Source organism: Amblyomma mixtum, chromosome 6 (genome assembly GCF_055824585.1).
Source record: "Amblyomma mixtum isolate Tamu chromosome 6, ASM5582458v1, whole genome shotgun sequence".
In the NCBI taxonomy this organism is placed as follows: Eukaryota; Metazoa; Arthropoda; class Arachnida; order Ixodida; family Ixodidae; genus Amblyomma; species Amblyomma mixtum.
The window spans coordinates 135,351,229-135,361,595 of record NC_143017.1 but is presented as its reverse complement, the minus strand read 5'-3'; positions in this window follow the sequence as shown (position 1 = coordinate 135,361,595).

The window sequence follows — 10,367 nt, the reverse complement described above, 5'->3', positions numbered from 1 at the left end:
AAATACGAGTATTAACCTGTGCTATGTAGAAAAGGGGAAATGGGCCGTTGCATTGCATCAGAATAGAGATTGGTTTTCAGAGCTTCTTCATTTAGGGATTGAAGTTGAATCATCGCACCGGCTTCCTACTAGCAAGTGCATAATTCCACACATATCGACCACAAGCCGTTGTCGGACCATTAGTGTGATCTTCTGAAGTCTTGTGCCCGAAGCTGTGGTGACCTGCCACCCTGCTAGGCTCGTGTTCATTGCAGCATCTCTAGCCCAGATGCTGCAGGCTCATTTGATGAAAGAATTCATGCCTTGCCCCTTCCAATGTTATCTAATGCTGGCGTTTTCATGTTTATCATTATTTGCTTTCAGTTTTGTGGATTACTACAGAAGTGTGAAAGTGTGCTGAAAATTATATAAAAACCAAATTACTCAAAAAAGGTGTCCATAAAGCTGTCCCAAAGTACAAAACCACAGATGGGACAACCCATTTAATATGTGAAGAAAGTAAAAAGGAAGTTTGGGGCAAAGTAGCACCTGAGTATTAATGACTGTAGTGATGCAATGAAGAAAGACAATGAAAATTAAATGATGTGTCGAACATATTCAAGGATGAAGTTAAGTCACCCAGCAAACATTCAATCAAGCTGTGTCTGCCATTAAACAGATTGCTTTATAAGGAGAGGTCAGGGCACAAGGGGAACAAACATCAATACAGTTCTGCCAGATTGCATATGACATTAATTACAGAAAGTTTGAACTAATAGTATGGCTGAATTGTTTGACAGCAGGAGGTTATTGCCTAGTGAGAAGCATGCGACATTACTGTTCACAAGCGTATGAGGAGGAAGGATGTTCAGTATGGAGTTTGAACAAAATGCCTTTGTTCTAAATATGAGACAGCACCAAACATTTAGTCATATAAAGTGTGCGAGTGTGACTGACAAGGGAAGAACAAGCGTCTTACCTGCATAGAACATAACTGTTGGCATATGCAAAGCTCGATGCTGTTCTATACAGTGCCTTTGGGAAGGTCACTGCACTGCAGCTGTACGTGTTGCGGATGAAACCTAAAAGGCGAGATTGGACGGCTGATTTGAAGCGGATGAGTCCAGCAGGACCACGTGGGGTGCACTTTGTAGTTGGTACATTTGATTTGAATTTTTTTCGTTCATTCTGTTTCATTTCTTCTGGAATGCGCATTCCATGTTGTTGAGAGAGAGACTTTATGCAGACCGTATTAAAGGCCTACTTGACCGAAAGTTTACTTCGGCTAATTTTGCGCTCGATATAGTGTGCATGTTGTGAACAATATCTATATTTAATATTAGGGCTGTGGAGCGTCTAGAATTTTAGTTAGAGGTGTTCAAAAACCTCTGTAGCAGATGACGCAGTCCCCTAGCGGTGAGCTGGACAACTAACAAACCTGACCGGAAATGACGCACCATTGAGACACCGGCATCGCCTGCTCGCCAGTTTCAGGCGTTCTGAAGTGAGTGAGCGCCCCTTGTAAGCCGTTCTTCTGGCGCGTTTCTGGCTGTTTTCACCGCGAAGCTCGATATGGCCTCCGAGAAAAATAAACTGCTGCCATCATGTCGACGAAGTGCGTGCCCGCGGAAAAGAATACGAGGAATGCGGAAAGCATATGTGTACCTCTCGGTCACTGCCCTTCACCCCCGATCTCGAAAGCTGGTGTCAGCTGTCTGGAGCTCAGGTTTTAACGTGAACTCCCCTCTCTTCAAAAAAAGATAATGGTGGGTGACTGACGCTTCTGCCTCGCTCTAACCCCTTTTGTGTGTTGGGCTTTGTCAATAGACCTCTCCCGGTCTCCATCATGCATCAGAGCACGCACGTGTTTCTGGCCCGATCGGCAAAGCATGCCACGAACCAAGAGAGTTATAACTGGGAGAAGAAAGGCTTCGAGGCGTCTCTAATCGAGAGAATAAAGAAGACGGGGGACCACTCGTCATAAGCTAGCTTAGCCGGTTCAGAAGCTAAAGTAGACGGCTTTGCTCATCGAGCAACGCCCTTTTGACGTCACGGTGTTTACACCAGGCAGAAGTCCAAGGAGAGGTCTACTTCTTCTGAAAAGGAATCAACATATGCACGCGTTTATTGCACGTACAGCTCTGCCCAATGCGCAGTATGCCGTCGTGCGCCCAGTGTATCTGCTGCCTCAAAGCTTTGCAGGCCGGGCTGAGAATCCTGGAACGCCGCACGAGCGTTACTGAAAACGTCGACTTTCTTACTGCCTCACGCCGTTCATACCTGAGGTCGATTAGAGGAAGCTTCAGCATTATCACCCGAGGCAAGTCTCCAAGACCTCATGACCTGAAGGCATGTTATTTGAATGATAATATTTTCAAACGAAGACAACCCGTAATTTTGATTGTATGTTCTCAGTCGATACAGATACACTGCATGCCTACCGGCAATCTGCGTGGTAGGCGTATACGGTCGACTGGGGTCAGGCAACCATGTCGTTTTGTCCAGCTGTGTGGTTAGAAAAGATTAAAAAATTTTCTCCGTCTCTGCAGTACACGGCCTTTAAGTGATTCTAGGTAAATACAGTAATGAACGCAGCGCATAAGCCTTTGTTCATATGAACCGGCATGTATTTTGAAACGCGCAGTGGCTTGCCCGACCGAGACGCGCAAAGATGAAACAGCCCACTAACGGCACTACATTGATGCCACGATCCTCGAAGAGAAAATATATTTACTTTGCAACACAAATTTTGCTTCCGGAATATTAGACATCAAGCTGTTTTAATTGATTTACATCGCGTACATAGCACCTGTTCCAGATTCCTATGCACAGGAAGGAATACCTTTCGACGGGGGAGAAGAAGGAAAAGGAAAACGAGAAGGAAGGCAATTTTTTTTTTTTTTTTGTATCAAGACAACAACCATATTGCCAGCACAGTAGAGCGCACATGTGGTGTTGCCACGCGCGTGCCCGCTCAAAAAAGCCGACTTGATAATACAAGCACTTCTACTTGGTCTCCATCTGAATATGTTTCCTTCCTCCGCTATGTCCGAACTTAGCACAAGCTGTAATCGAATACTGCCAGGCAAACAACGCTCACTAGCATTTCGCCGCGAACATTTCGCTGAGGTTAAGCGAGGAGTTTTCTAGTCTTCTACAGCAAATAAAACAAGTTTAAAACTTTTTCTAGGCCGTTTCATCCGTTTTAAAATACGTGTTTTCACATATAACCACTATTTATTGCTCAAAGTGCTGCACGCGCTACCGGTACCAGTGCTTTGCACGAGCCGCAACGAGCAGACGCTCCGAACCTGTCCGGACTCGTCTCAAAATGCGTCACTTCCGGCGGGCGGCAATGGCGCCCGTTTTTCCAGTTTCGGTATTGAAAACTCAGATTTTTGCGTGCCGTTGGCACAGTAACTGCTTGAAACTGGAGCGTAATGTTTTGTGGGTAGCATAATACGGGGGTGTACTATGAAAAAACAACCTTTTTACGGTTTGAAAAATTTCGGTCAAGTAGGCCTTTAAGATCCTGTATGTAATCTTCTGCCAGGCTGACTCGAGCCACCGAGGCCAGCCACTCCCTCCAACAGAAACATGCAGTACGTAAGCCCTGGTTAAACAGCAAATGTATATTTAAGATATATAACCTCAAAACATATCACTGCTTAGCTTATGATGATTCTCTTTATTGTCTCACTTGTATACGAATTTATTTCTATTAAACCTGCATTTTTATGCAATGAGAGCCGCGTGCGTGGGGCGACACTGGCTTGATTTTAGTTTAATACCGCAATATTGTATTCCTTTTTTTTTCATTTCGACAGCGTGCCTTGTGGAATAATTTACCCTCAAAGGTACATGCCGGATTCCCGAAGGAAGTCCTGCAAGGTACGTGTGGTGCGGCCCAGAGATCCCGCCTTCTACGTGCGGTGGGCGACCTGGGGTGGCCCGCATCGCAGTGGGTGTTTCTGCCCGATAGCGTGCACTCAGTTATGGCCTCGTCGGCTTTGTTTTGATTACACTTACTAGAGGCCGCTGCACTGCTCTCGACTTCGCAGAACTGAATTCCTGAAAGTTCCCTGCCCGCATGGCCCGTGCAGGCGTACTCAAAAGAGCGGCACCTTCCGAGTCATGGGCGACCGCTGGGACGGAAGTGCCCTTCTTGCACAAAGAAAGTGGGTCCGTCTCTAGCACCAACGAAGGATCGCGCACGACGCGTGACGAGAACCTGTTGACAATCTTCTGTGTTTGTGCGTGCCCGCGCTTCCAAACCGCTTGTCGGTGGCTTCGTCGTCGGAGCTACGAGAGCACCGAGGTATGTAAAAAAACCTTCCCCTCCTCTTTTGTGGCATTCCAGCAACACCTCCCCTTTTGTACACGCCTAGGGTGCCTCGATGAGCGCGGGGGCGGCACCCGCCATCGCGCAGTCGGCGCCAAAGCCAACGCGTCACGTCTGCAAACACGCTGACAACCGTGGAGTCTCTGTAAAAGGAAATGTACGCCGTCAATATCCAGTGCGTGAGGGTGGGGGACTGTCTGCATGCCAAATGCAAAGGCAGCCGGCAGTAATGTAGTGGAAGCGGTGTGGCGGGTTTCGAACGTTTTGTTGTTGTCTTTTTCTTAGCACAGCCCTGGGTTCGAGGCTTTGCCTACCCGATGCTGTAGAAAATTTCATTACTTTATTGAAGTCTGGGGTGTGTCTCAGGGGACGACCGCCCGAACTTCATTTCCGAAGCAAAAAGCATTGAACAGCAGTCTAAGCACAGGATCCGTACTTAGCACGTTACTTTTACAGCACCTAGGCTTTAACCAAAACCTTTAGTGGAAAAGTAAGGTCGTGTGGATTATTGTTCTGTGCGAGATCGTTTTTCATGCAAGTGTATAGTCTTTTGTCTGCGTGACTTTACTTCTGTAACTTACCGTTTGCAATTCTGGACAAAGACATTTTTGAAAAGGAAATAGTTAGTGAGCGCAGTTTTTCCATATATTGTAAGATTTAACTACAAAAATCAATATATCCGCAGGTCTCCCGTTGGTAGACTTGAATTTTATTGCTATTAACGTTTTTGCTATTGTCAAAAGCTTTCCCCATTGGTTTTTTATGGCAATTTTAAACTGCTCGATGTGAGCGATGGAACCACTATAAAAGAAAGATTTTGCTATCGGAAGAATGGACCGTTACCTTCAATATTTCTATCAGTACCTTACAGTTTTCTGATATTCAAAAAATTTGTCCAAGAGTGTTGGACATGTGTATTTCTGTAAATACATTTATTCGTTTCATCATCTGCACCATCGATCGTCTCCTCCCTCAGCCGAATCACCGCGATCGAAGAGGTCTAGCCCCTAGGAAGAAACGGAAAGAATTACTGGCAACTAGGTACAGAGCCAGGTATCTAATGCCCGCCTCGCAAACAGGAGCGGGACTTCCGGTAGGGCGTTTATAGAATATGCTTGAGATAGTTTCATCCATACTTTGTCCAGCAGCGTACAAACGGAGCGCATCCGTGTGAGGACGTTTGTACCATTTCGGAATCGCCTCTTGCACCGTGGGTTGTCAAGTCGAGGTCAGTGCCGTAAGGTCATTAGGAACCACATACGACCACACGCAGAGCAACCGTAATGAAACAGGTTCTGGTTTGTGATGAAAGGAAATGGGCAGTAACCGTCTCACTTCTCGATCGACACCTCAACCGCGCCGTGAGGGAAGGTGGGAGTTAAAGAAAAAAGATAGAAAGAGGCACCGCAGTGGAGGGCTCCCAAATAATTTCGACCACCTAGTGTACTGACACCGCACAGCACGCGGGCGTCTTTTGCGTTTCGCCTCCATCGAAACGCGGCCGCCGCTGTCGGGTTCGAACTCTGCCGGTTCGAACTCTGTCGGGTTCGAAACTGACCCATTCTCGGTGGATCTCCTCCGAAGTGCGCCATGGGGGGAGGGATGAAGGGGGCAGTGAAATAATTGGAAAAGAGAAAGAGGTACCGTAGCGGAGGTATCCGGGTCAATTTCGGCCACCTGGCGCAGACATGGCACACCACACGGCTGTCTCTTGCGTTTCGCCTCCATCCAGACGAGGCCAGCTAGGGTAGCAAAAGCTGTCGCTGTAAAATTAATACATCCTAGCAAACCATAAACTTTCCAGAGATGCCCCGATTGAGTCTAAACGTCTACGTCCATGGCATTATCTTTTAAACGTCCGACTTACCAACTTTCACTCAGAAAAAAAAAATCTAGAAACACACTCGTGACGTTGTATCTACGTCAATCTTAGATTATGCATAAATATTAGTCAGTGACATCCAAGCAACGGGAGACATCCCATATTTTCAAAATTTCCAAAACACCTGGGTGAGTTCTTGGTAAGTTTTAAAAATATCCAGACAACACCAAACGTCCTGATGACGTCCTCGAATGGTCCGGACGTTCCTATCCCAAACAGGATATGTCTGGAGTACATTTTTAGTGCGTCATGGCGAAACCTCTTCATAGGGATGTACTTCGTTTGTACTTTGCTGGATTACTCAAGGATGAGAATTTCTCAGATATCTTACCAACGTCCTGTTAATGGACTACATGCATTGTGGCACTGAACAAAAATTAGGACAGCTTTGTCTCGCACACGTGGTTCTCAATGCATGAAGCTTTGCGCTTAATTTCGAGAAATGTTTGTACAGTAGTGATATAAAAAGAGAAACGTTCTGATCCAACAAAAGATTATGGGACCCGATCTGTACGACTAGGTGCATAACCATGAACCCATGGCATAGTACTAAGGTGAGTTTGTAAGTTGCGTGCATTGCTTGCAGTGCTCCTCTGTCCTTGTCGCCCATAGCTCTTTTAAACAGTGTCGGTTGATCGAAGCCGTGCAGGCTCTCACTAATAACGGGTCTTGGTCCAGCAGAGTTTACTGTTGAGCAAAAGTTGCTTATATGTTATTTATTTTCGTGGACGTTTAATTCGGACTAAGGAGATATTAGACGTTCATTTGCAACGATACAGAAAAGTTTAAAGAAGGAGATCAATTAATACATTAACGTTTGACGAGATGAAATAATACAACTTTTCACTGCTGTACCTGGGCAACACGACGTCACAGCGACAAGCAAGCATCGGCAACGGAAACAGCGCGCAGAAGCGCGAATGCCGTCGATAAAATCTGAAGGTTATCGTAAACAAGACCGCATCATGCAAAACAAAGGGCTTATATATGCTGGGTCATCTCCAACGATGCACGCTGTGACATTTTGTGTTATGGTACCAATGAAATTTGTGCGCTGTCCCCACGACCGATTTATATCCTACTTATCCATTTTCTTTTGTAACCCTGGCGTGAATCATTCGTTCCGCTCTGGCCTGCAGCACGCTTACATTCCGTGGTTATTTGCGCGACACTGCCATAAAGCTTGTAACAAAAAAATAAAAATAAATAGAAAACGAGAGGCATAAAGAAAAAAAAAAAGATTGTGACGACGTTGTACTGCGAAGACATCACTCATATATTAACAGGTTGATATATGGTGTAGCTGTCTTCCCCTCCCCCCCCCCCCCCCTCAATTTTTTTTTCTGTAAATATATCTTCTGAAAGCTGTGTCTATTTAAGTTGGCCGACATCAAAAGAGCTCCCGGCTTTCTGCTGCATGCCCTGGCGAGTCGCGACATTGAGCTCCGGATGCTGAGAACTTTCTGCAACTTTGCGGGTATAGCTCTCAGGCCATATTTACAGCATAATTATAATACGTCACACTTTACCGTACAGTACCCAACCAACCACACGGGTATCCGTTCCGTACATATACCGCTGCTCATTCTTGAACTTCCTATGCTTAGCAGCTGTTGTACAGCTGAGGCCTTCCTCTGGCAAACTCAATCGTGACTGCAGGCCAAAGTCTTGGCGAATTTTTGGTGCTAGTCGTTCGTTTGCCGCTGCAGGCTCGGTGGCACAGGTGCAGATTTGCCAGTGCCTGTTGTAAACCTGAAGGAAGGTAGCGTACACGCCGGCAGCGGCCGCCGATAAAGACTCTTCTTTGACGCCACGCGTATCTGGCTGGCCAGAACCAGATACCGCATCCGTCCTTTGTTCGGCAGAATGGGCGGCATTCCCAACTCACCCCAGCGTCTCCTGCACCAGTGAGTCTTTTTTCTTCTCCCCTTCGTCCCGTTCTGAAGGTGCAAACATGCTTGAGGACGACCTTCGAGCCTGCCTGTGCGCCGTTGTTTCTGCTTGCTCGTATTCGTTTGCTTATACTGGATGGAAAGTATGCGCAAGTGGATAATTTTTCTTTTTACTTTCTGTTGCCACGCGCTTCTGCATCTGCGTTCCCTGACATGTCGTAACGTCCCGAACGAGTGCTCTGGCTGTCCCCACAGCGCAGTCAAGAATACAGAAGTCGCAAGCATGCATAAGAAGCGCCGCGAACACCCGTGACGTCCAAGTGAGAACCGTGCCAGCAACCGCCAGCTCGGCGTGCGCCACACGTGCGAGGAGGAAAAAGAAGGATGGCGCGCGTATCGCTAATTCCCCGTGGCAACGGTGGCCGGCCGCTTCGATTGATATGTAAGGTGCGTAAGGCCAGACTTCCTCCAGAAGATACGGTCACCGACATGGTCGCCCAGCTGGAGCCGTCGCCCCTACGGCGGGGCATGGGAAAGCCGGCAGCCAGCATAGAGGCAGCGGCGCGGTCGGCGCCGACTTTCCTCTGCGGAGCACGCAACGAGCCTCTTTCTTTTTTGTCTTTACCTTTCCCGGGTCTCTTTTTTCCCCCCGTGTCGCCGCACATCCGTTCTGCAAGAGGGGCGCCAGAGTTTCGGCGTAAACATCACGCTCGGCGAGCGCGACACTCCGGCGTCAATCGGCAGGTGCGCGGCCGTCGCGCACGCACCACCGCAGCGATGACGGAGGGGGGAGGGTTCGGCGCCCGCCTGCACAGACGGCGCCGACCGCTCGGCGCCGGGGAGTTCCTTTATTGGGCAGTGCCTCTCATTGTTCTGCCCGCGCTGTGCCTTTTGTCCAGCTGCCGCGCGGCAGCAGCGAACCGTGGGAGCCGCGGCGTCGTAGTAATGGTCAGGCCCGGCGTGCGTTCGCGCCCGGAAGTGGGTGCAACAGCCGCGAGCGCCACCGTTGACCCGGGCACCCGCCGGCGCGCCGCCGGCGTCGTCGGTCGGCCGGCTGCTGCTGCCATCCCGGGCGAATGGGGACGACGTGCCTCGCCCTCCTCCTCGGCTGTTTTTGCTGCCTGCAAGGGCGCCGCCGCCGTCGTGCTCGGCGCGCAGACGCCGCGGCGGCGGCTCCCTTTCGCTTCGCGCGCTCACGACCTCGATTTTTCTCCGGCGCCGTGTTTTGTTTCAGGGCCGACTTGACGCTGGCCTAGCCGACTGCGCTTGCCTCACTCGTCGGTCGGCCATTTCGTCGTCGCGCCAGTCTGCGGGCGGCGGTGCTTGTTGCGCAGCCGCCGCGTCGTTGCTTGCGTCTGCTGGCCGTCTGTGTTTTGCTGTTTCTTCGGCCGGCCGGCGTCGGCTGACGAGCGGCCCCCTTTCCGGTCACGCCGTTCGATCATCACCGTCGCCCCTGTTCGGCTCCTGTTATTTCGCTGAATGTTGTTCATCTCGCCACTGCGTGCATGGAAGGGCGCGCTGCGGTTCGCGGATGCTGATTTTTTTGGGCATACGGGCCCTAGGCATTTCAAACTAGCGTCACGCATGAACTGGACATGAGTTGAGATTCGACATCAAGTTGCGTTCCTTCATTTTGCTGGCAATGGTGTGCAAGCTGCGAGCGCAAGACGGTGGCTTTTAGGCCTATGTAGCTCGTTAGCAAGCGCCCAAGGGCACGCTTGTCAGCGTCGGTCATCTCACAATCGCTGATTCCAGTTTCCAGTCGAGCACTATTGTATTTTGAAGTGCAATTAATTATCAATTATTTTTTGATGAAAATACGAGGTTAGAAATATAAGTTGCGCTCGCATTGTAAAGCTACTGCGTTGATGTAGTATATTCGAGTGCCCAGAGCTTTCATATTTGACGCCTGAAGCTGTACATGCGTTTATTGCTGTCGGTAAACGGACACTATTTTAAAAACCGCGCGCCAGATTTCTTCCTTTCTCTCCATAGAGTTTCTCTCCCCTTGCCCCGATTGTTGTGGTTGCCAACTCTATTTTGGTTTCAATTACGGTTCGCGACTGCCTCTAACTTTTCATACAATTCAGCTGCCATATTTTTTGAACGCTGTTTTTGTGCTGCATACTAGAAATATGCTTTTAGGAATAATTAATTTGTTATTAACCTCTATTTGTTTTTTTCTAAAAGTAAAAGTTGCGAAAGGTAGCGCTGGTTGCCACACTTTCTGGCAAGTGAGAAAAGTGACTCGCCTATCTCCTAAATCTGTCTT